The sequence below is a fragment of the Dasypus novemcinctus genome, chromosome 11 (genome assembly GCF_030445035.2).
Source record: "Dasypus novemcinctus isolate mDasNov1 chromosome 11, mDasNov1.1.hap2, whole genome shotgun sequence".
NCBI classification, from domain to species: Eukaryota; Metazoa; Chordata; class Mammalia; order Cingulata; family Dasypodidae; genus Dasypus; species Dasypus novemcinctus.
Genome location: NC_080683.1, coordinates 44894186 through 44920370, shown reverse-complemented (window position 1 = coordinate 44920370; position 26185 = coordinate 44894186). Strand labels below are relative to the sequence as shown.

Genomic DNA, 26185 nt, shown 5'->3' with positions numbered 1-26185 from the left:
TTGTTAATTATTATGCTGCCCTTTTGGTGAGAGCTGCCTAGAAAACAACATCTGCTCTGGTAAAATGACTTTGAAATTATTTAGGTAGAGTTGTGAGTTAACCCTGGGAAAGGCCAACTAAAGTGGTTCATTAAGCAGTCAGTCATAGAATGAAAAACCAAATGGAATTTGTAAGAAGAAAGCATCTCTGGGGCAAGCTTAGCATATTCACCTAGCTGTCTTTATGGAGACAGGCACAGAGTTTATAAAAATTGGATTTCCTCTCAGAAATAATTCCCTCTCTAGTATTTTTTTTTGTTTTTTTTAACTTAGGGTTCATTGTGTGTATAATATAGTTCCACAGATTTAAAAAAATGTATTCTATTACCATATACACAATCTAACATTTCCCCTTTTAATCATATATATATATATATGCCTTTAATTGCATTCACAATGTTATGGTACCATCAGCACCATCCCCTACCAAAACATTTCCATCATATCAAATAGGAACCCTATATATTTTAAGCCTTAACTTCCCATTCCCTATCCCTACCCTATTCCCTGGGAACCTCTATTCTAGATTCTCACTTTATGAGTTGGCTTATTCTACTCATTTCATATCAGTGAGATCATACAATATTTGTCCTTTTGTGCCTGGCTTATTTCACATAACACAACGCCCACAAGGTTCATCATCCATGTTGTCACATGCATCAGGACTTGATTCCTTTTCATGGCTGAATAATATTCCATTGTATGTGTATACCACATTTTGTTTACTCATTCACCAGTTGATGGACATGTGGGTTGCTTTCATCTTTTAGAAACTGTGAATAATGCTGCTATGAACACCAGTGTGGGCAAATATCTGTTCAAGTCCCTGCTTTACATTCTTTTGGGTATGTTCTTAGTAGTGGGATTGCCAGGTTATATGGTAGTTCTTTACTTGGCTTTCTGAGGAACTGCCAAACTATTTTCCATAGTGGCTGCACCATTTTACATTGCTACCAGCAATGAATGAATATTCCTATTTCTCCACATCCTCTCCAACATTTGTTATTTTCCTTCTTTTTTTTTTTTAAAGCAGCCATTCTAATGGGTGAGAAATGGTATGTCAATGTGGTTTTGATTTGCATTTCCCTGATGATGAACATCTTTTCATGTGCTTTCTAGTCATTTGTATATCTTCTTTGGAGAGATGTCTGTTCGAGTCTTTCATCCATTTTTAAATTGGGTTGTTTTTCCTTTTGTTGTTAAGTTGAAGGATTTCTTTATACATATTAGATATTAATCCTCTATTGGCTATGTGGTTTCCAAATATTTTGTCCCATTGTATAGGTTTTCTTTTTACTTTTGTTATAAAGTCTTATGAGTAAAAAAGTGTTTGATTTTGATGAGGTGCCGTCTGTCTATTTTTTTTTTTTTGTTGCTGGTGCTTTGGGTATAAAGTCTACAAAAACATTGACTAACATAAGGTCCTGAAGATGCTTCTCTACATTTTCTTTTAGAAGTTTGATAGACCTAGTTCTTATATTTAGGTCTTTGATCCATTTTGAATTGATTTTTGTATATGATGTGAGGTAGAGGGTCCTCCTTTTTAAATATATTTTTATTTAGTTGGTGCAAAAGTATTTGAGGCTTTGTACTGTTGAAATTTGATGTTTGAAACTGGAATACATTCTTAAATGAATGTGGTTATGTTATACATCATTTTAACGTGCATTTCTTGCTTTCATGTTTTTTGGCTAATGACTTACTACTTGCTGTTTATTTTATATTTATTTTAGACTATGGAAATGATGTTAGACAAAAAGCAAATATGAGCAGTTTTCTTATTTGAATTAAAAATGGGTTGGAAAGCAGAGAAGACAACTTGCAACATCAATAACACATGTGGTCCCAAACTGCTAACAAACATACAGTGCAATGGTGGTTCAAGAAGTTCTGCAAAGGAGACTTGAAGATGAAGAGCATAGTGGGTAGTCATCAGAAGTTGACAAGGACCAATAGAGAACAATCATGGAAGCTGATCCTCTTACAACTACATGAGAAGCTGCCAAAGAACTCAACATCGACCATTCTATGATTTGTTGGCATTTGAGGCAAATTGGAAAGGTGAATAAGCTCAGTAAGTGGGTGCCTCATGAGCGGAATGAAAATTTAAAAAATTGTTGTTTTGATGTGTCATCTTCTCTTACTCTCTGCAACAACAATGAACCATTTCTCCATTGGATTGTGATGTGCAATGAGAAGTGGGTTTTATAGGATAACTGGTGATGACTGGCTCAGTGGTTGGACCGAGAAGAAGCTCCAAAGCACTTTCCAAAGCTAAACTTTCACCAAAAAAAGTCATGGTCACTATTTGGTGGTCTGCTGCTGGGCTGATCCACTACAGCTTTCTGAATTCTGGTGAAACCATTTTATCTAAGAAGTACGCTCAGTACATCAATGAGATGCACCAAAAATTGCAATGCCTGCAGCCGGCACTGGTCAGCAGAAAGGACCCAATTCTTCTCTACGACAATGCCTGACTGCACATCACACAACAATGCTTCAAAAGTTGAACGAATTGGACTACAAAGTTTTGCCTCATCCACCATATTCACCCGACCTCTCACCAAACGAATACCACTTCAAGTATCTTGACAACTTTTTGCAGGGAAAACACTTCCACAACCAGCAGGATGCAGAAAATGCTTTCCAAGAGTTTGTTGAATCCTGAAGCATGGATTTTTATGCTACAAGAATAAACAAACTTATTTTTCTTTGGCAAAAATGTTGATACTAATGGTTCCTATTTTGATTAATAAAGAAGTGTTTAAGCCTAGTTATAATGATTTAAAATTCATGGTCCAATACTGCAATTCCTTTTGCACCAACCTAATATTAGAGAAGTTGTGAGCTTACAAAACAATCATGTATAACGGACAGAATTTTCATTCATCACTCCACCACTACCACCTTGCCTTGTTGTGAAACATTTGTTAAAAATTATGAAAGAACATCATGAAAATATTACTGCTAATCATAGTTAATATTTTCAAAGCTTACATTTAGTGTATTTATTTCCATAACCCATCTTATTAGTGTATTAACACCATGTATTAGTATTGCACATTTATCATAGTTCATGAGAGAACACTCTTATTGGTACTGTTAACCACAGTCCATTATCTACCATATGGTTCATCATGTTATACAGTCCCATGCCTTGTTCACTCTGTCTAAAGTATACTCTCAGTATACTAAAGAATACTCACAACTCTGTTTCAACAGAGTTGTGCTGTCATCGCCTCAATTTTAGAACATTTTCCTTACTCCAATAGAAAAAAATCTCACACCCCCTATTATTGACTATTGCCACCAATGCAAGAACATTACAATATTGCTGTTAACCAGAGCCTATAAGTTATATTAATTGTATTTTCTCTGAGTGTCATCATATTCTTTACACCTTGTAATAGTGACATACATTTGTTCTAGTTCACTATGCTATACACTCCCTATATTACTCTCCAGCTTTCTTTCAATTGACACATGTTCATAGACTTCCCCTTTCACCATAATCATGTTTATAAATCAGCAGTGTTATACTCAATATAATGTTACCATCAATTCTATCCATTTCTACACATTCACAATCAATCTAACTAAATATTCTAAATATATTAAGCATTAGTATCCCTTCTCAGCCCTCACCTTATCTCTCAGTAATCTAAACTCTAGATATTAACTCCAAGCATTTACTCATCATATTTAGTTCATAATAGTGAGACCATACAATATTTATCCTTTCGTATTTGGCTTATTTCACTCAATATAATGTCCTCAAGGTTCATCCATGTTGTCATATGAATCTAATTTAATTACTTCCTGTAACATGGTATTCCATCATATGTATATACCACATTTTGTCTATCCATCCATTGGCTGATGGACACTTGGGTTGTTTTCATCTCTTGGCAATTGTGAATAATGCTACTATGAACACTGGTATGCAAATGTCAGTTCACATCCCTGTTTTCACATCTTCTGAATGTATTCCTAGCAGAGGGACTGTTGGGTCATATAGCAGTTCTATATTTAGCTTCCTGAGGAACCAAAAAACTGTCTTCCAAAGAGGCAGCACTCTTTTTCATGACATCGATAGTGAAAGTGTTCCTATTTCTCCACACCCTCTCCAGCACTTGCAGTTTTCTGTTTTTTTTTTTAATGATGACCATTCCATAAAGTGTGAAATTATACCACATTGTACTTTGATCTGCATTTCCCTAATAGCTAGTGATGTTGAACATATTTTAATGTGCTTTTTGGCCATTTGTATTTCCTCTTTGGAAAAATGTCTATTTAAGGCCTTTGCTCATTTTTGCTTGCCTTTTTAAAATGGATTGCTTGCCTATCATTGAGTTGAATGATCTCTTTACGTAATATGGAAATCAAATGCTTATCTGGGATGTGGTTTCCAAAAATTTTCTCCCATTGAGTAGGCTGCCTTTTCACCTTCTTGACAAAATCCTTTGAAACACAAAAGTGTTTAATTTTGAGGAGGTCCCATTTACCCTTTTGTTTTTCATTGCTCATACTTGGGCTATAAGGTTTAAGAAATCACTACCTACTACTAGATCTTGAGGATGTTTCATGTAGTTTTCTAGAAGTTTTACGGTTCTAGCTTTTATATTTAGGTCTTTGATCCATCTTGAGTTAATTTTTGTATAAGGTGCAAGATAAGGGTCCTCTTCTTCTTTTTTGGATATGGATATCCAGTTCTCCTAGCACTATTTGTTGAATAGACTGTTCTGACAGAACTGGATGGCCTTGACAGCTTTGACAAAAATTACTTGACCAAAGATGTGGGGTTCTACTTCTGAAACTCAATTTGGTTCCATTGGTCTATATGTCTGTCTTTATGCCAGTACCATGCTGTTTTTAGCTAGCTAGGTAAAATGATTTAAAGTCAGGAAGTGAGAGTCCTTTAACTTTGTTCTTAGGGTAACTTTGGCTATTTGAGGCCCCTTATCTTTCCAAATAAAATTGATAATTGGTTTTTCCATTTCTGGAAAGTAGGCTGTTGGAAATTTTATTGGGATTATGTTGAGTCTGTATATCAATTTGGGTAGAAGTGACAGGTTAACAATATTTATTCTTCCAATCCATGAAACTGGAATATCCTTCCATTTACTTAAGTCACCTTTTATTTCTTTTTGCAATATGTTGTAGTTTTTGAATATAGATCCTTCACGCCCTTGGTTAAGTTTATCCCTAAATATCTGATTGCTATTGTAAATGCAATTTTTTTCTGATATCCTCCTCAGATTACTAGTGTATAGAAACACTATTGATTTTTTTTTGCATTTTAATTTTGTATCTCACTACTCTGCTGAACTTGTTTATTAGCTCTAACAGCTTTGTTGTAGATTTCTCAGGACTTTCTAGGTATAGGAGCATATCATCTGTGAATAAAGTTTTATTTCTTCCTTTCCAATTTGGATGACTTTTATTTCTTTTTCTTGCCTAATTGTTCTGACTAGAACCTCTAGCACTATATTGAACAACAGTGGTGACAGTGAACATCCTTGTCTTATTTCTGATATTGATGGGAAAGCTTTCAGTCTTTCACCATTGAGTACAAGGTTTTTCATATATGGTCTTGTACTATACAGCCAAAGGGGTGCTGATGCTAAGTACCAGAAATCTGTTGGCTTTTATAAAGGGTATTTATTTGGTGTAGAAGCCCTAAAGAGTCCAGCTCAAGGTACCATAAGAGTTAATTTTCACCCAAAGTCTGTTGCCACATGTTGACCCAAGATGGTGGGTGATGTCTGTGAAGGTTCAGCCTTCCTCTTCCTTCTTAAGGCTCTGTGGGTCCAGCTTCCTCTGATCTCAGTTAGGCTGGCATAAGGCTTGTCTCTCTTCCTGGGGCTCATTTCTTTTTGGGCTTCTCAGCTGCTCTGGTCTCCTCACAAGGTCAGCTGTAAATTATCAAGCAAATGTCTCTTTTCTCCCTGGAGCTCCAGTGTCAAAACCCCATTTTCTCCTCTGCCATGTCTTTTTTTGCGTATCTGCTTCTTGGTGTTCTTAATTGAGTGTCGTTTATACAGTCCACAAGGGGGTGTGGACTCAAGGCTGAGTCAACCTCTAATGATGTGGCTGAATCAAAGCCCTAATCATAACATAATTTAATCAGACATCACAGGTGAATATAACAATTGAAAGGTTGTCAGGCCCAGAGGAAAACAGATCAGTTTATAAACATAATCTCTCTTTTTGGAATTCATAAATAATCTCAAACTGATACAGGCCTTTATCGTGTTGAGAAATTTTCCTTTATTTCTTATCTTTTGGGGATGTTTTCATCAAGAAAGGTGCTATAATTTGTCAAATTCCTTTTCTGCATTAATCAAAATGATCATGCAATTTTTCTTCTTTGATTTATTAATTTGGTGTATTAAAACTGATGGATTTCCTTGTGTTAAACCACTCTTGCAAGCTTGGGACAAAACCCACTTGATCATGATGAATAATTCTTTTAATGTACTTTTGTATTCGATGGTAGTATTTTGCTGAGGATTTTTGCATCTGACTTAATTAGGGAAAATGGTCTTTCATTTTCCTTTTTCATGATATTTTTATCTGGCTTTTGTATTAGATGATGTTGGCATTGAAGGATGAATTTGGTAGTGTTCCCTCCTGTTCGATTTTCTGGAACAGTTTAAGCAAGAATGGTATTAAATCTTCTTTGAATGAAAGGTTGAATTTACTTGTGAAACCATCTGGTACTGGGCTTTTCATTTTGGGGAGGTTTTTGATGACTGCTTCAATCTCTTGTGATTGGTTTGTTGTGGTCTTCTATTTCTTCTGAGATCAGTGTAGGATGTTCATGGGCTTCTAGGAATTTTTCCATTTCATCTACATTGTTTAGTTGTTGACCATATAGTTGTTTATAGTATCCTCTTAAGATCCTTTATTTCTGTCAGAGTAATGACTCCCTCTCATTTTTTATTTTATTACATCTTCTCTCTCTCTTTTTTTTTTCTTGCTAAGGGTTTGTGAATTTTGTTGATCTTCTCAAAAAACCTACTTTTAGTTTAGTTGTTTTTTTTTTTAATTCTCAATTCCATTTTTTTTCTCTTCTGCTCTCTGTTGTTATTTATTTCTTTTTACTTGCTTTAGGATTAGTTTGCTGTTCTTTCCCCAGTTTCTCCAGGTGTGTACTTAGTTCTTGGATTTTAGCCATTTTTTCTTTTTTAATATAGGTATTGAGGTCTATAAATTTCCCCCTCAGTACTGCCTTTGCTGCATCCCATAGGCTTTGATATGTTGATTTCCCATTTTAATTCATCTCAAGATATTTACTGATTTCCTTCCCATTTTCTTCTTTGATTCACTCTTATTTAAGAATATGTTGTTTAATCTCCATATACTTATGAATTTTCACTTTTCCTGCCTCTTATTGGTTTCCAGCTTCATTCCATTATGATCAGAAAAAGTGCCTTGTATAATTTTAATCTTTTTAAACTTTGTTGAGATCTTTTTTGTGACATAATATATGGTCTATTCTAGAGAAAGTACCAAGAGAATTTGAGAAGAATGTATATCCTGCTGTTTTGGGGTACAATATTCTATATATGTCTATTAGGTTGAGTCCATTTATCATAGTATTCAAGTTCTCTGTCTTTTTGTTGATGCTCTGCCCAGATGGTCTATCCAATGATGCAAGTGGTATATTGAAGTCTCCACATTTTATTGAAGAGACATCTATTTCTCCCTTCACTTTTGCCAGTGTTTACCTTGTGTACTTTGGGGACTCTGGTTAGGAATATAGTTATTTATGATTGTTATTTCTTCCTGGTGGCTTGCTTCTTTTATTACTATATAATGTTCTTCCTTGTCTCTAATAATAGCTTTATTTTAAAGTCTATTTTATCTGATATAAATTGAGTCTTTTTGTTGTTATTGGAAATGGAATTTTTCCCCTGATTTCCTCCTCAGATTGTTCAATGCTAGTATATAGAAATATTACTGATTTTTGAGTGTTGTTCATGTATCTTGCCACTTTGGTGAACTTATTTATTAGCTCAAGTAGCTTTGTGGTAGACATTTCAGAACTTTCAAAATATAGGATCATCTCAGCTATGAATAGTGAGAGTTTTGCTTCCTCTTTTCCTATTGGATGCCTTGTATTTACTTATTTTCTTGTCTAATTGCTCTAGCTAGAACTTCTAGTACAATGTTGAATAAAAATGGTGACAGTGGGCATACTTGTCTTGTTCCTGGTCTTAGAGGGAAATCTTTCAACTTTTCCCCAGAGCATACAATATTGACTAGGTTTTTCATATATGCCTTTTATCAAATTGTGGGTATTTCCTTCTTTTTTTTTTAATTTTTTTCCATTTTTTTTTAATTTTTATTTTTTTATTGACTTTGTAATAATATTACATTAAAAATATATATGTGAGGTCCCATTCAACCCCACCCCCCCACCCCCCCTCTCCCCCCCCCCCAGCAACACTCATTCCCATCATCATGACACATCCATTGGATTTGGTAAGTACAGCTTTGGGCACCTCTGCACCTCATAATCAATGGTCCACATCATGGCCCATACTCTCCTCCATTCCATCCAGTGGGCCCTGTGAGGATTTACAATGTCCGGTGATTGCCTCTGAAGCACCATCCAGGGCAGCTCCATGTCCCAAAGACGCCTCCACCTCTCATCTCTTCCTGCCTTTCCCCATACCCATCGTCCACCATGTCCACTTTTCCCAATCCAATGCCACCTCTTCTATGTGGACATTGGATTGGTTGTGTCCATTGCACCTCTATGTCAAGAGGAGGCTCAGATTCCACATGGATGCTGGATGCAATCCTCCCACTTTCAGTTGTAATCACTCTAGGCTCCATGGTGTGGTGGTTGTCCTTCTTCAACTCCATCTTAGCTGAGTGTGGTAAGTCCAATAAATCAGATTGTAGGTGCTGGAGTCTGTTGAGGCTCAGGACCTGGCTATCACATTGTCAGTCCAGAGATTCAAATCCCCTAAATATATCTTAAACCCCAACATTAACTGCACCTCCAGCACATTAGTGTGAAAGTCTTATGAAGGAAGATCCCATCTGAGTCCAGATTCATCACACATAAACACCATTTCCAAAGAGGGGCCATCTGACCTGGTAGTTAACCCCATCGGCCATGACCATAACTCCCATGGGTCTCTTTAGCCCTCAAAGGAATCAATATCTGGGGGTTGCATGGATTTTGTCAAATGCCTTTTCTGCATCAATCAAGATGATCATGTGTTTTCTTCCTTCAATTTCTTAATGTGGCATAAAATGCTAATTGATTTTTAAATTTTGAACCACCCTTGCATACCAGGAATAAATTCCACTTGGTCCAGATGCATAATTCTTTCGATATGCTTTTGGATTCTATTTCTAAACATTTTGTTTCAAATTTTTGCATCGTGTTCATTAGAGATTGGTCTGTAATTTTCTTTTCTTGTAGTGCCTTTATCTGGCTATGGTATTAGGGTGATGTTGGCTTCATAAGATGTGTTGGGTAATTTTCTCTCTTCTTCAATTTTTTGGAAGAGTTAAACAGGATTGGTGTTAATTTTTCTCAAAATGCTTGGTAGAATTCACCTCTGAAGCCATCTGTTCCTAGACTTTTCTTTGTTGGGAGATTTTTGATGACTGATTAAATCTCTTTAAATTTGTTAAATTCTTGTATTTCTCATAGAGTCAATGTAGGTTGGTTGTGCATTTCTAGGATTTTGTCCATTTCATCTAGGTTGCCTAGTTTGTTGACACACAGTTTCTCATAATACCCTCTTATGGATCCTTTTTATTTATGTGGGGTCAGTTATAACTTCACCCCTTTCATTTCTGATTTTATCTTTTCTCTCTCTTCCTTTTTTAAAAGATTTATTTATTTATCCCCCCCCTTTCATTGTTTTGTGCTCACTGTTTGTTCTCTGTGTCCATTGTCTGTGTATTCTTTTGTGTCTGCTTGTCTTCTCTTTAGGCGGCACCAGGAACCAATCCTGGGACCTTCTGGAGTGGAAGAGAGGCATTCAAACTCAACCTAAATCTCAACTTCATCTCCCTGGTCAGCTGCATCTCTTATTATCTCTCCTCTGTGTCTCTTTTTGTTGCATCATCTTGCTGTGTCATCTCTCCATGCAGGCTTGCACCGAGTGCATCCAGTAGTCCTGTGCAGGCCAGCACTCCTGCATGGGCTGCTCACCATGTAGGCCAGCTTGCCTTCACCAGGAGGCCTCAGGAATTGAACCCTGCATCTCCTATATGGTAGATGGGAGCCCAATTGCTTGAGCCACATCTGTTTCCCTCTTTTTAAAAAAAAATTTAAATAATTTATTGAAGTAAATCACTTATACATGAACATACATAAGCAATAAGTATATATTAATAGTTGTGAACTTATAAAACAAACATACATAACATCATGCAGGGTTCTCATATTCACCCTACCACCAATACCTTGCATTGTTGTTAAACATTTTTAACTAATGATTAAAGATCATCATCAAAATATTACTACTAACCAAAGTATTTTTATCCCAACCCACCCTATTATTATTATATCATTTATACATTAACATACATAAACAATAACTATATAGTAAAAGTTGTGAACTTACAAAGCAAACATGCCTAACATCAAACAGAGGTTCCATACATAACTCCTCCATAAACACTTTGCAATGCTGTGAGATATTTTTTACAAATTGTGAAAGAATATTGTCAAATCTTACTACTAATCATTGTCCTTATATTTGGTGTATTTTTTCCCTAACCCTATTATTATTTTTTAAATATATTTTTATGACAGAAGTATAAACTTACAAAACAATCATCATGCACATGTACAGAATTCCCAAACAACACCACTCTATCAACACACTACACCATGATGGAATATTTGTTACAGATTATAATGTCATCAAATTATTACCAGATCCATAGCATATATTTGACACACATTTCCATACTCTCCCATTATCAACATAGTACATCTTTGTCATAGATGCAAGAATATTACAATTTTACTGTTAACCACAGTCCACATTCCTACCATCTTGCAATAGTGATGTACATTTGCTCTAGCTCACAAAGGACACTCTTGCATCTGTACCATCAACAATTCTCATTTACCTCTGGGTTTACTGTGCTTTTCAGTCCCTAGATTATTCTCTAGATACTGTCAATTGGTATTTACATCCCTGGACTACCATATTCAGCACATCTCCATTTATAAACCAGTGATACTCATTATAATGTGTTACCATCTCCATACATTTTTGCACTTTTACAGTAAAGCTAATTAAAACTTCTACATACATTAAACATCAGTAGGCCATCTCGGTCCTCCTCTAATCTCCTTTAAGAATCCAACACCTACCAATAGGTCTTGAGGATATTTTCCTACATTTTCTTCTAGAATCTTTATGGTTCTTGCTTTTATATTTAGGTTTTTTAATCATTTTGAGTTAACTTTTGTAGAAGGTGTGAGATTGGGGTCCTCTTTCCTTCTTTTGGATGGAAATCTAGTTCTCTCAGCACCATTTGTTGAATGGACTATTCTTCCTGAGCTGGGTGAGTTTGACAGGCTAGTCAAAAATCATTTGATCATACATATGAGGGTCTGTTTCTGAACCATTAATTCAGTTCCATTGGTCCATGTGTCTGTCTTTATGCCAGTTCCATGCTGTTTTTACCACTGTAGCTAGGTAATATGAGTTAAAGTCTGGAAATGAGAGTCCTCCAACTTTGCTTTTCCATTTTAAGATGTTTCTGGCTATTCAGGACCCCTTATTCTTCCAAATAAATTTGATAATCATCTTTTCCATTTATTTAAAATATGCTGGTGGAATTTTTATCAGGATTCCATTGAAACTGTATATCAATTTAGTAGAATTGACATCTTAATGATATTTAGCATGGAATGTTCTTCCAATTATTTAGGTCTTTTTTGATTTCTCTTAACAATGAGGTATAGTTTTCTGAATACAAATGCTTTACATTTTTGGTTAAATTTATTCCTGAATATTTGGGTTTTATCTGTCATATTTTATTCTCACCTCTCTTTTGACACCCTCAGTTATTTTTATTCATATAATCTTCATTTCTAGACTCTATTCCAGGCCTCTCTCTCCTGTCTTTTCTTTTCAGGCTGTTGCACACCCTTTAGTATTTCCTGCAAAGCCAGTCACTTGGTTCCAACCTCTCTCAGTTTCTGTTTAACTGTGAATATTCTAAACTCACACGCATTTTTGAAAGATAATCTTGGCAGATATAAGATTCTTGGCTGAAAGTGTTTCTCTTTTAGTATCTTAAATATATCATACCACTGTCTTCTTACCTCCATGGTTTCTGATGAGAAATTGGCATTTAATCTTATTGGTTATCCCTTATATGTTATGCATTGCTTTTTTCCTGCTGCTCTCAGAATTCTCTGTCTTTGGCATTTGACATTCTGATAAGTATGTGTCTTAGAATTGGTCTATTCAGATTTTTTTCGAATGGGCGTATGTTGTGCTTCTTGCACATGGATATCTACATCCTTCAATAGTGTTGGGAAATTTTCTACCATTATTTCTTCAAATATTCCTTCTGTTCCTTTTCCCTTCTCTTCTCTTTCTGGGACACCCATGACATGTATGTTTGCACATCCCTTGCTGTTGTTTAGTTCCCTGAGAGCTTGTCAATTTTTTCCATTCTTTTCTTCATCTGTTCTTTTGTATGTTCATTTTAAGAGGCCATTTCTTCAAGCTCACCAGTTCTTTCTTCTGCCTTCTCAAATCTGCTATTCTATGATTCCAGTGTATTTTTAATTTCATTTATTGCACCTTTCATTCCCATAAGATCTGCTATTCTTCTATGTGTGCTTTCAAATTCTTCTTTGTGCTCATCCAATGTCTTCTTAATATTCTTAATATCTTTTACCATCTCATTGAATTTATTAAAGAGATTTGTTTGAACATCTATGATAAGTTGTCCCAACTCCTTTATGTCATCTGGAGGCTTATCTTGTTCCTTAAATTGGGTCATATCTTTCTGTTTCTTCATGTGGATTGTAATTTTTTGTTGGTGCCTTGGCACCAGGCTTACTAGAGTATTTATTCTGGGTGCAGTTTTTCTCTTTAGTTTAGGGCTTCCTGCCCTTTCTCCATTGCTGGGTGTAGTAGGAGCCATGGATGTAGTTGTTGCTGCAAGCTGTGAAGGTTCAAGCTGCCTTCATTGTCCCAGGGACCAATGAAGCTTCTCCCAACTTTCTCCTTTGCCGTGGGTAGGGACATAGCAATGCTGTGTGGTACAATCCAAGCCATGTAGACCTAGACTGTAGTTACCCAGAGAGATTGATGAAGCTTCATGTCCCTTTCTCCCCCGCCTGGGGTAGGGATGGAGTTGCAGGTGTGGGCAGTAATCTATGCAGTGCAGGTCCACGATAACTGCAGTTGCCCCAGTAGACTTCTGATTATTCAGTCTGTGCCAGCCTAAAGTATATGCAGTTACCTGGATAGCCTGGTGCAGGACCTGCAAGCTTCTTCTCTGCTAGAGTTGGGCCAAAGTCTAGGCTAGGGCTGCAGGCCAATCTGGGTGAAAGAAACTGGCTTCTACTGTCACCATGATTTTCAATGGGCCAGGCTTCCCCTCATGCTGGGGGCAGAGTCAAAATTGCAGCTACCAGCCTCTTTCACACTTGGACAGGCTCAAACTTTAGCTGTTCTTATACTTCAGCCAGTCAAGTTTTCTAATCAGTAGCTGAGGTTGGTGGCCAAACATCTCTTCCTTCCCTGTTTTTGGGAAATGAAGTTCCAGCTTCAGTCTCAGAATAGCTCCTGAGGCTGCTTGCACCACCAGAGTAGGATGATCACTGGCCTCCGTGGCATGGCCTGTATTTTCCTGGATAGACTGGCGCAGGTCCCTGCAGCTTCCTCCCTGCTGGAGGTGGGACTGGGGCCTAAGGTAGAGCTGCAATGTGATCTGGATGGGAAGAAACCAGTCCCTACCAGGACTGTGATTTTCAGTCTGCCCTACTCCCCTTGCACCAGGCATGGAGTTAAGCTACTGGCCTTTCTGACTTGGACAGTTTCAAACTTTAGCTATTCTTAGAGTTATACTTTAGCCCACCAAATTTACTTATCAGTAGCTGAAGTTGGTGCCCAACCATCTCTTCCTCCCCCATTTTTGGGAAATGGAGCTTCCAATTCCAGCCGTGGAATAGCTACCAAGGTGGATTGTATCTCTAGTAGAGGATGGGCACCAGCCTCTGTGGCATGGAGTGCTCTACTTCTGAATCTTCTATGCAGATGGGCAGTCCCCTCCTTCCATTCCTTCAAAGATGTTGCAGGATGCTCTTTAGGTCTCCTGGAATGCCCAAACAGGTGCTTTAGAGAGCTCTGGGTGATTACTAACTGCCCTGTAGCAGGAGCTGATGTAGTAACTCCTTACTCTGCCTCCATCTTGCTGGTTTCTTATTTTCTTTTTTTCTTGTTAGTGTAGCTAGGGGTTTGTCAATTATAATCATCTTCTCAAAGAACCAGCATTTGGTTTTGTTGATTTTCTCTATTGTCTTTTTGTTCTCAATTTCATTTATTTCTGCTCTAATCTTTATTATTTCTTTCTACTTGCTTTGGGAATGGCTTGCTGTTCTTTTTCTAGTTTTTCAGTTGTTGAGTTAGATTTTTGATTTTAGCTCTTTCTTTTTCTAAAATTTTAAATATAGTTATTTAGTGTTATATATTTCCCTCTCAGGACTGCCTTTGCTGTATCCCCTAAGTTTTGCTAAGTTGTGTTCTCATTTTCATTCGTCTCAATAAATAAAATTTCACTTACAATTTTTTCATTGACTCACTGATTATTTAGGAATGTGTTGTTCAGCCCCCATACATTTGCAACATTACCTCTTTCCTGTCTATTGTTGATTTCCAGTTTCAATCCATTATAATCTGAGAGGGTACTTCGTATAATTTTAATCTTTTTATATTTATTGAGACAAACCTTATGACCTAGCAAGTGGTCTATCCTGGAAAAAGATCCACTTGAGAAGAATGTATAACCCACTGAGTTTGGGTGCAACTTTCTCTATATGTTTGTTAAGTTTAGCTCCTTTATCATATTCTTCACGTTCTCTGTTTCCTTGTTGATATACTGTCTGGTTGTTCTATCTATAATAATGATATGAGTGTTGTGTTGAAGTCTCCAACTATTATTGTAGAGGTGTCTATTTCTCCCTTCGGTTTTGTCAGAGTTTGCCTCATATATTTTGGGGCACCCTAGTTAGGTGCATAGAAATTTATGACTGTTATTTCTTTCTGGCAGACTGTCCTTTTTATAAATACACAGTCACCTTCTGTATCTCTTATAACTTATTTACATTTAATGTCTGTTTTTTCTGATATTATAAAAGCTACCCCTGTTCTTTTTTGGTTACTGTTGTGTGGAGTATCTTTTTCCAGCCTTTGACTTTCAGCTGGTTGTATCCCTGGCTCTAAGGTGAGTCTCTTGTAGGTAGCATATGGATGGTTCATGTTTCTTTCATTCAGCCTGTCAGCCTAAATCTTTTGATTGGGGAGGTTAATCCATTCACTTTCAATGATATTATTGTAAATGTATTATTTAATTTCACCACTTTATTCTTTGGTTTTCATATGTCATATCTTATTTTCACTTGTCTTTTACTCTTTTGGTTATCCTTTCTGCTATTCTTTCTTCTATACTCTCCTCCAAGCCTCTCTTTCCTGTTTTTTGCTTTCAGTTTGTAGGGTTCCCTTTAATACTTCCTGCAAAGGTGAATTCTTTTTTATGAACTCTCTTAAGTTTCTGTTTATTTGTGAATATTTTAAACCATCATATTTGAAGGACAATATTGCTGGATAAATAATTCTTGGCTGGCATGTTTTCTCTTTCAGTATCCTAATTGTATCACACAGTCTTCTTGTCTCCATAGTTTGTGATGCACTAAGTTTTACTGGGCATCCCTTGTGTGTGATGGTTTGTTCCTCCCTTGCTGCTCTCAGAACTTTCTTTTTACCTTTGGTGTTTGGCAGTCTGAGTAGTATGTGTCTTGGAGTAGGTGTATTCACATTTATTCTGATTGTGGTATGCTGTGCTTTATGGAAATTCATTCCTTCCATGAGAGTTGGGAAATTTTCAGCTATTATTTCCTCAAATACTCTTTCTGTCCCTTTTCCCTTTTCTTCTCCTTCTGAAACTCCCATAGAACATATGTTGTTGTGTTTAATTTTATCATCATTCAACTTCCTCAACCTCTGCTCAATTTTTTTCCATACTTTTCTCCTTCTGTTCTTTTCTCTCCTCTATTATAGCTGTTTTGTGTTCTGTATCACTTATTCTTTCTTCTGTCATTGAGTGTGCTGTTGAATGCCTCTGATTTGTTTTTTTTTTTTATGAATAACTTACATTTTATTTCCTTTTATGGTTTTGTCTTTCCCCCTTTTATTATCTTTTTTAAAAGATACATAAGTTACACAAAATGTTACATTAAAATATAAGAGGTTCCCATATTCCCCACTCCCCACACCCCTCACTCCTCCCACATTGACAAATTCTTTCATTAGTGTGGAACATTCATTGCATTTGATAAGTACATTTTAGATCATTGCTATACAGCATGGATTATAGTTTAGGTTGTAGTTTACACTCTTCCAGTCCATTCAGTGGGTTATGGCAGGATATATAATGTCCTGCAGATGGACAACTCCAAGTCCCAAAAATGCCCCAATATCACACCTCTTTTTCTCTCTCTCTGCCTTTAGCAACTCCTGTGGCCACTGTCTGTCTCCACATCAATGATATAATTTCTTCCATTGCTACAGTCACAATAATTCTATAGTAGAATGCCAGTAAATCCACTCTAATCCACAGATTAGTCCACTCTAATCTATTCCTCCATCCTGTGGACCCTGGGATGGTGATATCCATTCCACCTTTAAATTGAGAGGGGACTTAGATCACACATGGCTGATGGATGGAATTCTCCTGCTCGCAGCTATAGACTCTTTCAGTTCCCTGGTATGGTGGTTGACCATCCTCACCTCCCTTTTAGCTAACCTGGGTAAGTCCAATGAACCAGAGAGTAGGTGTTGTAATTCTGCTGAGGCTCAGGGTCCAGCTGGCACATGGACAGTCCAGAGATTCAAGTCTCCTGAGCATACACCAATTCCAGCACCAACCACAGGTTCAGTAAAAGTGACAGAAGAGGCTTGTGTAAAGAGGTCACATCTGTGTCCAACTCCATCACACTCAGGAGCACAAATTCCAAAGTAGGACCCACTGGCAAGGTACTGAACTCCAGAGCCATCTGTCATGACTGTAGGACCTGGGTGTCTCCATAGCCCTCGGGATCACCATTATCTGGGGTGTTTCTACTTTGACTGTCTCTGAGATCCTGCTGAGATGTGCATAAGCATGACCCCTCTGATGACCTTCTGACTCATTTTGAAGTCTCTTAGCCATATAAACTCATTTCCCTTTACCATTTCTCCCTTTTATTCAAAGCTTTTTTCTAGTTGCATTACCAGCTGGTGCTTGGTAGTAATCCCTTGGCATCAGGAAGGCTCATCTCCGGGAGTCATGTCCCACACTGAGAGGAAGGTAATGCATTTACATGCTGGGTTTGGCTTAGAGGCTTAGAGGGCTCAAATAATCTTTATTTGAACTACAGAAGAGATTATGCGAACACCAAAGCAAATGTTCATATTTCCAATGATACCATGAATCACATGCTAGTAAAAGGTGCCAGTACATCCTCAGTGACTTTGAGTATTGATACTCCTTTAACTAGTGAACATGACTTTCAGAAGAACCCAATATTGTATAAGTCTAAAACTCCTAGGAGATCTTGAGTGACACATGCCCTTTCTGTAGTATGACTTATAGCATTCACCTTACCCATATTTGACCCTCCATGATCTGATTTTCCAGTATTCATAAACTGTTTTCAATACATTGCAGTGTGAGTAAACACTTTTGGTATAAGAATACCCTTTGAATCTTGTGATAACCTGTCTAAGTTTTAAGCTGTTTAACACCAGGCTGAGATTTTAGTATTGCTTTCCTCCTAAACTTGTTCAGGCCAAGACATGAAAAATCTTCCAGCTGTTGAGAGGCCACCATTTGATTGTTAAGCACTAAGCATAGCCAAGTGCTGATAGGAAATTATCAAAATACTCAGTTGTAATTGAGTTGACACCTATCACCTTTCATTGTTCCTTCTTTCTTACAGAATGTGTATTAAGATGACTTGAATTGGCTGAAAGGCATTGGCTGCTACATTTAGGATATACTCCAGATCCTCTATGCCAAAAAACCATATGCCCTCCACAGTTATGTGGGTTGATCTTCCTAGAAAGCTTGGTGTTCTCAGTGGGCAGTTGGCCAAGCAGAGAATTCTTCTGTAACAGTTATCATCAAAAAGAACTAAAGTAATCCAGCTGAATTCAACTCTCTCCTGGTGGCCTGCTCTGATGCCAGAGCTTCTCAGTATGAGTCTCTCCTTCGTTTTAAAGCACTGGGAGGTTCCATAATAAACTCTCTTAGGCATCTATATTTTAGTTGATCAGGTTAACTTGCAGAGAGTAGGATAGAAAAGCATATGTTGGCCACAAATAGGTAATTTTTGGAGGAAAAAACAGATATCTGGAAAATTTTCCAGCATATGGTTTAACTCTCCTAGGGCAAGTCTAATGGAATGTTGAACTAAAGGGGCTGATGTCTGGGCTAGAGTATAGGTGTTAAAATGGCAACAAAATGAAGAAGCAGACTTGGCAAAAAGGCAGATCCACTCTAGTCAAGATAGGCTATTCGTTTTGGCTGCCACATAAGTCTGCAGGACTATAGAACAATTGTCTGTTAGGATTAAAGCAGAAACCCAGAAATAAAGGTACATCTAAGTCAGCACGATGGGCTAAAGTCAATGGCAGACTGTATTTTACCATTTTTGGTGACTTTTGCTTTTCTTCACAGGTACAATACATGACAGCATGTAAAGAAAATCTACAAAACTATAATCTGGTCATAGAAACTCCACTTTACATGACTGTTCTTCAAAGCGGTACTAATGCCAGTGAAGTAGGTCTTTCTTGTACTTCTCTTCCAATGACATGCCATTGCTTGTCCTTATATATGTTCAAAAACAGAGGTGAATAATTCATCCTTTTTTTGGGTCTTCTCTTTCAGGCTCACCTGCTCTGCTTTCTTCCTGAGTTCAGTTGCAAGCTACCAGGCATATGGCTCATCTCTCCCTGGACTTTAGCTCTTTGAGCCTCTCCTTTCTCTCACATGGCATGATCAAATATTGTGGAGCTCCCTTTGCCTGTGTGTCTCTGGTTATATCCAACCCAGCCCCAATGTGTTTTTGATCTCAACTATTGTGTCTTTCATTTCTGTGAGCTCTGTTACTTTTCTATTCAGGTCTTCAAATTCTTCTTTGTGCTCACTCAGTGTCTTCTCCCCTGCCCCCATAATGGCACCCTTGTGTCTGCTTGTTGTCTGTTCATTGTCTCTGATCACTGTGTCTACTCATCTTCTGTAGGAGGCACCAGGAACCAAACCCAGGACCACTTATAAGGGAGGCAGGTGCCTGAATTGCTTGAGCTACATCTACTCCCTAATTGTTGTGTCTGCTCATTGTATCTTCTCATTTGTCAGCTCACTGTGTTTGCTCATTTTTTTTAGGAGGCACTGGGAATTGAACCCAGGATCTCCCATATAGGAGGTGGGTATCCAGCTGCTTGAGCCACATCTACTCCCTTCAGTGTCTTGATGTTTTTCCACTCTTTAGTCATATTGTTTTTCAACTTATTAATTTGATTTTGGAAATTTGTGTGCATCTCATTGATTAGTTGTCTCAAATCCTGTGTTTTATCTAGGGCTTTGATATATTCATTTTCTTGGGCCATTTCTTCCATTTTCTTAGTACGGCTTTTAATTTTTTGCTGATGTCTAGGCATCTGATTAGGATGGTGAGTTTACTCAGATGCTCAATTTCTCTCTCTTTCATAGGGATTTAGTGGTGGGAGGCTGTGTATTACTGCTGTTCTTTGAATCTTGGTTCAGCGGTTCAGGGTCTTTAGGACTGTCCCTGATAGTTACTTAAATCCAGGTCCTGGACCCAGTAACGGATTGCAGACCCACTTACAGTGGCCTTGGGGAAGGCTATAAAGGTTGGAAAAAGCTCCACTTACTTATTTACTTTTAGTTTCCTCAAATGCACTTCCTTGGTTCAACAGCAGATGATGCTCTTTGACAACCCTCTCAGTTCAAGGACTGGTTGGAGATAGTTTGCTGCAACAGGGATTGGATCAATGTGATACAAGGTCCCTCCTGGAGGCTGAGAGCCTGGTAATTCAAATTACCTCTGAGGCAGCTCTCCAACCTTTGCTGGCAGCCCCCTCCCTTTTACTGGATAGGAAATAATTCCACTTCCTTCTGTGTCCTCAACATCCAGTCCTGGTAAGTAGATAGGGAGATTGAGAGGTTTGGATCTCTTTAGTCCCTTGCCAGCTCCCAAAGCAAACAATGGTATAGCCCCACCCAGCCTGGAAGGGCTTTTGGGACACAGCAGACCAACTTTGTGGGTGAAAAGCTGAGTTAACCTTATGCTGTGTCCCTCTCCACTTTCCTGAGGAGGTGGATCTCTGGGCCCCCTTTTCCTGTAGCTGCCAGCCCTGAGGCCCAAGCATTCAAAAGTGTCTATAGGGTGGGGGAGGATGTGGGCAGCTGCAGCTGTGGCTTTTAGTTTGCTCTTCTTTTTCTAGTTCTTTCAGTTGTGAGGTTAGATCTCTGATGTGAAGTCTTTCTTCTTTTTATATGAGCATTTAAAGCTACAAAGTTCCCTCTCAGCACTGTCTTTGCTGCATCCCATAAGTTTTGGCATGTTGTATTTTCATTTTCATTCGACATAGTTTTGCCATTGCAATTCTTTTCCTTTGCCCTCTCTCTTTTGGGTGGTGTCCACTCTTCCCCTGGGGTACTAAACCCTAGAAAACTTTTTTTCCAAGCCATTTCTGCCTGTTCTCTATTTTCTGGCAGTGAAGAGAGTCCTGAAACTTTCTAGTCTGCCTTCTTCCTGAAATCATTCCCATATAAATTTGATGACTTGCTTTACCATTTTAGCAAAGAAGGTTGTTGGAATTTCAATTAGGATTGCATTGAATCTATAAATTGCTTTGGGTAGTACTGACATCTTAACAATATTTAGTCTTCCAATCCATGAATACAGAATGTCCTTCCATATATTTAGGTCTTCAACATTTTTTAGCAGTATTTTGTAGTTTCCTGTGTACAAATCCTTTACATCTTTGGTTAGCTTTATTCCTCGATATTTTATTCTTTTAGTTGTATTGTGAATGGAATTTTTTCTTGATTATTTCTTCCAACTGTAATTGCTGAAATATATAAACATGACTGATTTTCGGGTGTTGATTTTGTAACTTTCTACTTGGCTTAATTAATTTTTGAGTTCTAGGAGCTTTGTTATATATGTTTTCTCTTTGATTTTCTGTATATAGGACCATACCATCTGCAAATAGGTAGTTTTATTCCTTGTTTTCCAATTTTTATGACTTTTCTTTCTTTTTCTTGCCTAGTTTCTCTAGCAAGAACTTCCAGTACAATATTGAATAACAGTGGTGGGAGTGGGCATCCTGGTCTGTTCCTGATCTTAGAGGGAAGTCTTTCAGTGTTTCACCATTAAGTAGGATGTTACCTGAGGGCTTTTCATATATGCCCTTTACCATGTTGAGGGAATTTCCTTATATTCCCAATGTTCTAAGTGTTTTTATCAAGAAAGTGTGCTGTATTTTTTCAAATGCCTTTTCTGCATTGACTGGGATGATCATGTGAGTTTTTTCCCTTCATTCTGTTAATGTGGTATACTACATTAATTGATTTTCTTATGTTGTATCAACCTTGCATATCAAGGATAAATCCTCCTTGATCATAGGGCACATTATTTTAATATGCTGCTGGATTCAGTTTGCTAGTATTTTGTTGAGCATTTTTGTATCTATATTAATAAGAGAAATTGGTCTGTAGTTTGTTTTCTGGTGATATCTTTTTCTGGCTTTGGTGTTAAGGTGATGTTGGCCTCAAATAATGAATTAGGTAGTGTTTCTTCTTTAAATTTTTAGAAGATTTTGAGGAGAACTGGAGTTAAGTTTTCTTGGAATATTTGGTAGAATTCCCCTCTGAAGCCACTTGGTCCTAGACTTTTCTTTGTTGATGACTGATTCAATCTTTACTAAAAATTGGTTTGTTGAGATCTTCTATCTCTTCTTGAGTCAATGTATGTATTTTGTGTTTTTCTAAGAATTTGTCCATTTTATCTGGGTTATCTAATTTATTGGCATTGTGTTTTTCATAGTATCCATTTATACTCCTTTTTTATTTCAGTGTTGTTGGTAGTAATATTTCCCTTTTCATTATTTGTATTCTCTCTTTTTTCTTTGTCAATCTAGCTAAAGGTTTGTTGATTTTGTTTATCTTTTCAAAGAACCAACTTTTGGTTTTGTTGATTTTCACTTACTCTGCTCTAATTTTTTAAAAAATTTCATTTACCTCTGCTCTAATCTTTGTTATTTCCTTCCTTCCTTTTTTTTAAAAAAAAATTAATTTACTTCTGCTCTAATCTTTGTTATTTCCTTCCTTCTGCTTGCTTTGGATTTAATTTGCTCTTCTTTTTCTAGTTCTTTCAATTTTGAGGTTAGGTCTCTGATGCGAAGTTTTTCTTCTCTTTTAATATAAGCATTTAGAGCTATAAATTTCCCTCTCAGCACTGCCTTCACTGCATCCCATAAGTTTTGACATGTTGTATTTTCATTTTCAGTCAACTCAAGTTATTTCCTAATTGTGTTTCTTATTTCCTCTTTAACCTTTTGGTTGTTTAAGTGCCTGCTGTTTAATTTCCATATATTTGTGACTTTTCCCTTTCTCCCTATTATTGATTTCTAGCATCATTCCATTGTGGTTGGAGAATATACATTGTATGATTTCAGTATGTTTGAATTTATTGAGACTTATTTTTTGCCCAACATATGGTCTATACTGAAGAATGATCCATGTGTACTTAAGGAGATGTGTATTCTGTTTTCATTGGGTGCAGTGTTTTATGTATGTTTGTTAGCTCTAGTTGATTTAGTGTATCATTCAAATCCTGTACTTCCTTATTTATTTTCTGACTAGATGTTCTACCTATTATTGAGAGGTGTGTTAAAGTCCCCTACTTTCTTTTATTTATTTTTTAAAATTTCCATTTATTTATTATTTCTCTCCCCTTCCCCCCTCCCTGCCCCAGTTGTCTGTTCTCTGTGTCTATTCGCTGCGTGTTCTTCTTTGTCTGCTTCTGTTCTTGTCAGCGGCATGGGAATCTGTGTTTCTTTTTTTGTTGAGTCATTTTGTTGTGTCAGCTCTCCGTGTATGTGGCACCATTCCTGGGCAGGTTGCACTTTCTTTCGTGCTGGGCGGCTCTCCTTACGGGGTGCACTCCTTGAGCGTGTGGGACTCCCCTAAGCGGGGACATCCCTATGTGGCACGGCACTCCTTGCGCGCATCAGCACTGCACATGGGCCAGCTCCACACGGGTTAAGGAGGCCCAGGGTTTGAACCGCAGACCTCCCGTGTGGTAGGCGGAAGTCCTAACCACTGGGCCAAGTCTGCTTTCCTTAAAATCCCCTACTTTTAATGTGGAATCATTGATTTCTCCCTTCATAATGGTTACATCTCCCTGTCGAATTGTCTGCTTTATCAGTATGTAAATGACCATTTTTGTCCCTCCTAACAGTTTTTGTCTTAAAGTCTATTTTATCCAATATTAGCATAGCCGTGCCAGCTCTCTTTTGGTTACTACTTGCATGGAATATTTTTCCCATCATTTCATCCTCTATCTACATGTATCTTTTTTTTTCTCTCTTCCCCTTTCCCTCCCCTGCCCTGCTGTTTTTACTATCTGTGTCCATTCGTTGTGTGGTTTTCGGTATCTATTTCTCTTTTCTCTTCTCTTCTCATATTTCTCCTCTACGATTCACTGGGATTCAATCCTGGGGACTTCTGATGTGGAGAGAGATTCCCTGCCAATTGCACCACCTCAGTTCCTGGTCTCTGCTGTGCTTCCCCTTGATTCTCCCCTTAGTCCCTCTTTTGTTGCATCATCATCTTGCTGTGTGACACACTTGTGTGGGCACAGGCTCACTGTGCGGGCATCAGCTTTCTGCATGGGCACTTGGCTCACCATGCAGGCACTGGCTCACCGCATGGGCACTGGCTCACCACATGGACACTCACATGGGCACTCAGCTCACCATGTGAGCACTCGGCTCACCATGCAGGCACTCGTGTGGGTACTCAGCCCACCGCATGGGCACTTGGCTCGCCACGTGGGCACTCACATGGGCACTTGGCTTGCTGCACGGGCACTCGGCTCACCATGTGGGCACTTGGCTCACTGTGTGGGTACTCAGCTCACCACACAGGCACTAGCTCACTGTGTGGGCCCACCTTCACATCTTTTTTACCAGGAGGCCCTGGGGATCGAACCAGGCCCTCCCATATGGTAGGTGTACTTGAGCCACATCTGCTTCCCTCTACATGTATCTCTGACTTTAAGGTGAGTCTCTTGCAGACTGCAATAGTTCGGTCATGCTTTTTTAATCCATTCTGCCAATCTCTGTGTTTTACCTGGAGAATTTAATCCATTTACATTTAAAATCACTACTAATAATACAGGTCTTTCTTCTGCCATTTTGCTATTTAGCTTTTTAAAATCTTATGCCTCTTTAAGTCCTTCACCTCCATTAAAGTCTACTTTTTTAAAAAAATTATTTATTTTTAAAAATTACATTAAAAAAATATGAGTTCCCATTCAACCCCACCGCCCCCACCCCCCATTCCCCCCACAGCAACACTCTCTCCCATCATCGTGACACATCCATTGCACCTGGTAAGTACATCTTTGAGCATCACTGCACCCCATAGTCAATGGTCCACATCATAGCCCATACTCTCCCACGTTCCATCCAGTGGGCCCTGGGGGGATCTACAATGTCCCATAATTGTCCATGAAGCACCACCCAGGACAACTCCACGTCCCGAAAACGCCTCCACAGCTCATCTCTTTCTCCCATTCCCCAAACCCAGCAGCCACCATGGCTACCCTTCCCACACCCATTCCACATTTTCTCTGTGGACATTGGATTGGTTGTGTCCATTGCACATCTATGTCAAGTGGGGGCTTAGATTCCACATGGATACTGGATGCAATCCTCCTGCTTTCAGTTGTAGGCACTCTAGGCTCCATGGAGTGGTGGTTGACCTTCTTCAGCTCCATGTTAGCTGAGTGGGGTAAGTCCAATAAATCAAAAGTCTACTTTTATATTGCTTTGCTTTCCTTTGTTGTACCACACTGAGTGCCTTCTCATTTCTATCTGGATATAGTTTTCATCTGTTTTTCCTTGTGGTTACCACAGGGTTATAATTAAACATTTTAAATACATAACAAGAATATCTGGTTTGATACCAACGTAACTTCAGTATTGTGCACATAATCTTCTCCTGTACCCTCCTGTCCTCCAACCATTTTATGTACTTGTTACCACACATATTTTTGTATATTTTATGTCTGAAAACCTAGATTTTTCATTCCTTTTTATATTTTTGCATTTTAAGAACTGTAGGAAGCTAGAAGTAGAGTTACATGCCAAACAATATGGTACAATATGATATGGTACCATGCGATACAATACAATACAATAATATTGGCATTTATAATTACCCAAATAGTTACTTTTACCACAGGTCTTTATTTCTTTACTCTGCTTTCAACCACTGTCTAATGTCCTTTTGTTTCAGTCTGAAACACTCCCTTTAACATTGCTTATAGGGCAAGTCTAGTAATGATAAACTCCTTCAGTTTTTGTTTATCCAAGTGTGCCTTAATCTCTCTTTCATTTTTGAAATAGAGTCTCATGGTGGATAGAAAAATTCTTAGCTAGCAGTTGTTTTCCTCCAGCACTTTAAGTATTTCAACCCACTGCCTTCTTGCCTCCATGATTTCTGATGAGAAATAGGCACTAAATCTAATTGGGACTCCCTTATACATAAGACATTGCTTTTCTCTTGCAGCTTTCAGAACGCTCTCCTTGCCCTTTGTATTTGATAGTGTAAT

The 26185-nt window shown here is 37.9% G+C and overlaps 1 protein-coding gene across 4 annotated transcripts in view; it reads right to left on the bottom strand.

The window, feature by feature from the left end:
* The window catches only part of KCNQ5 (potassium voltage-gated channel subfamily Q member 5), a 655428-nt gene that overhangs the window by 185732 nt on the left and 443511 nt on the right, over nucleotides 1–26185 (bottom strand). The gene's annotated exons all lie outside the window — the stretch shown is intronic.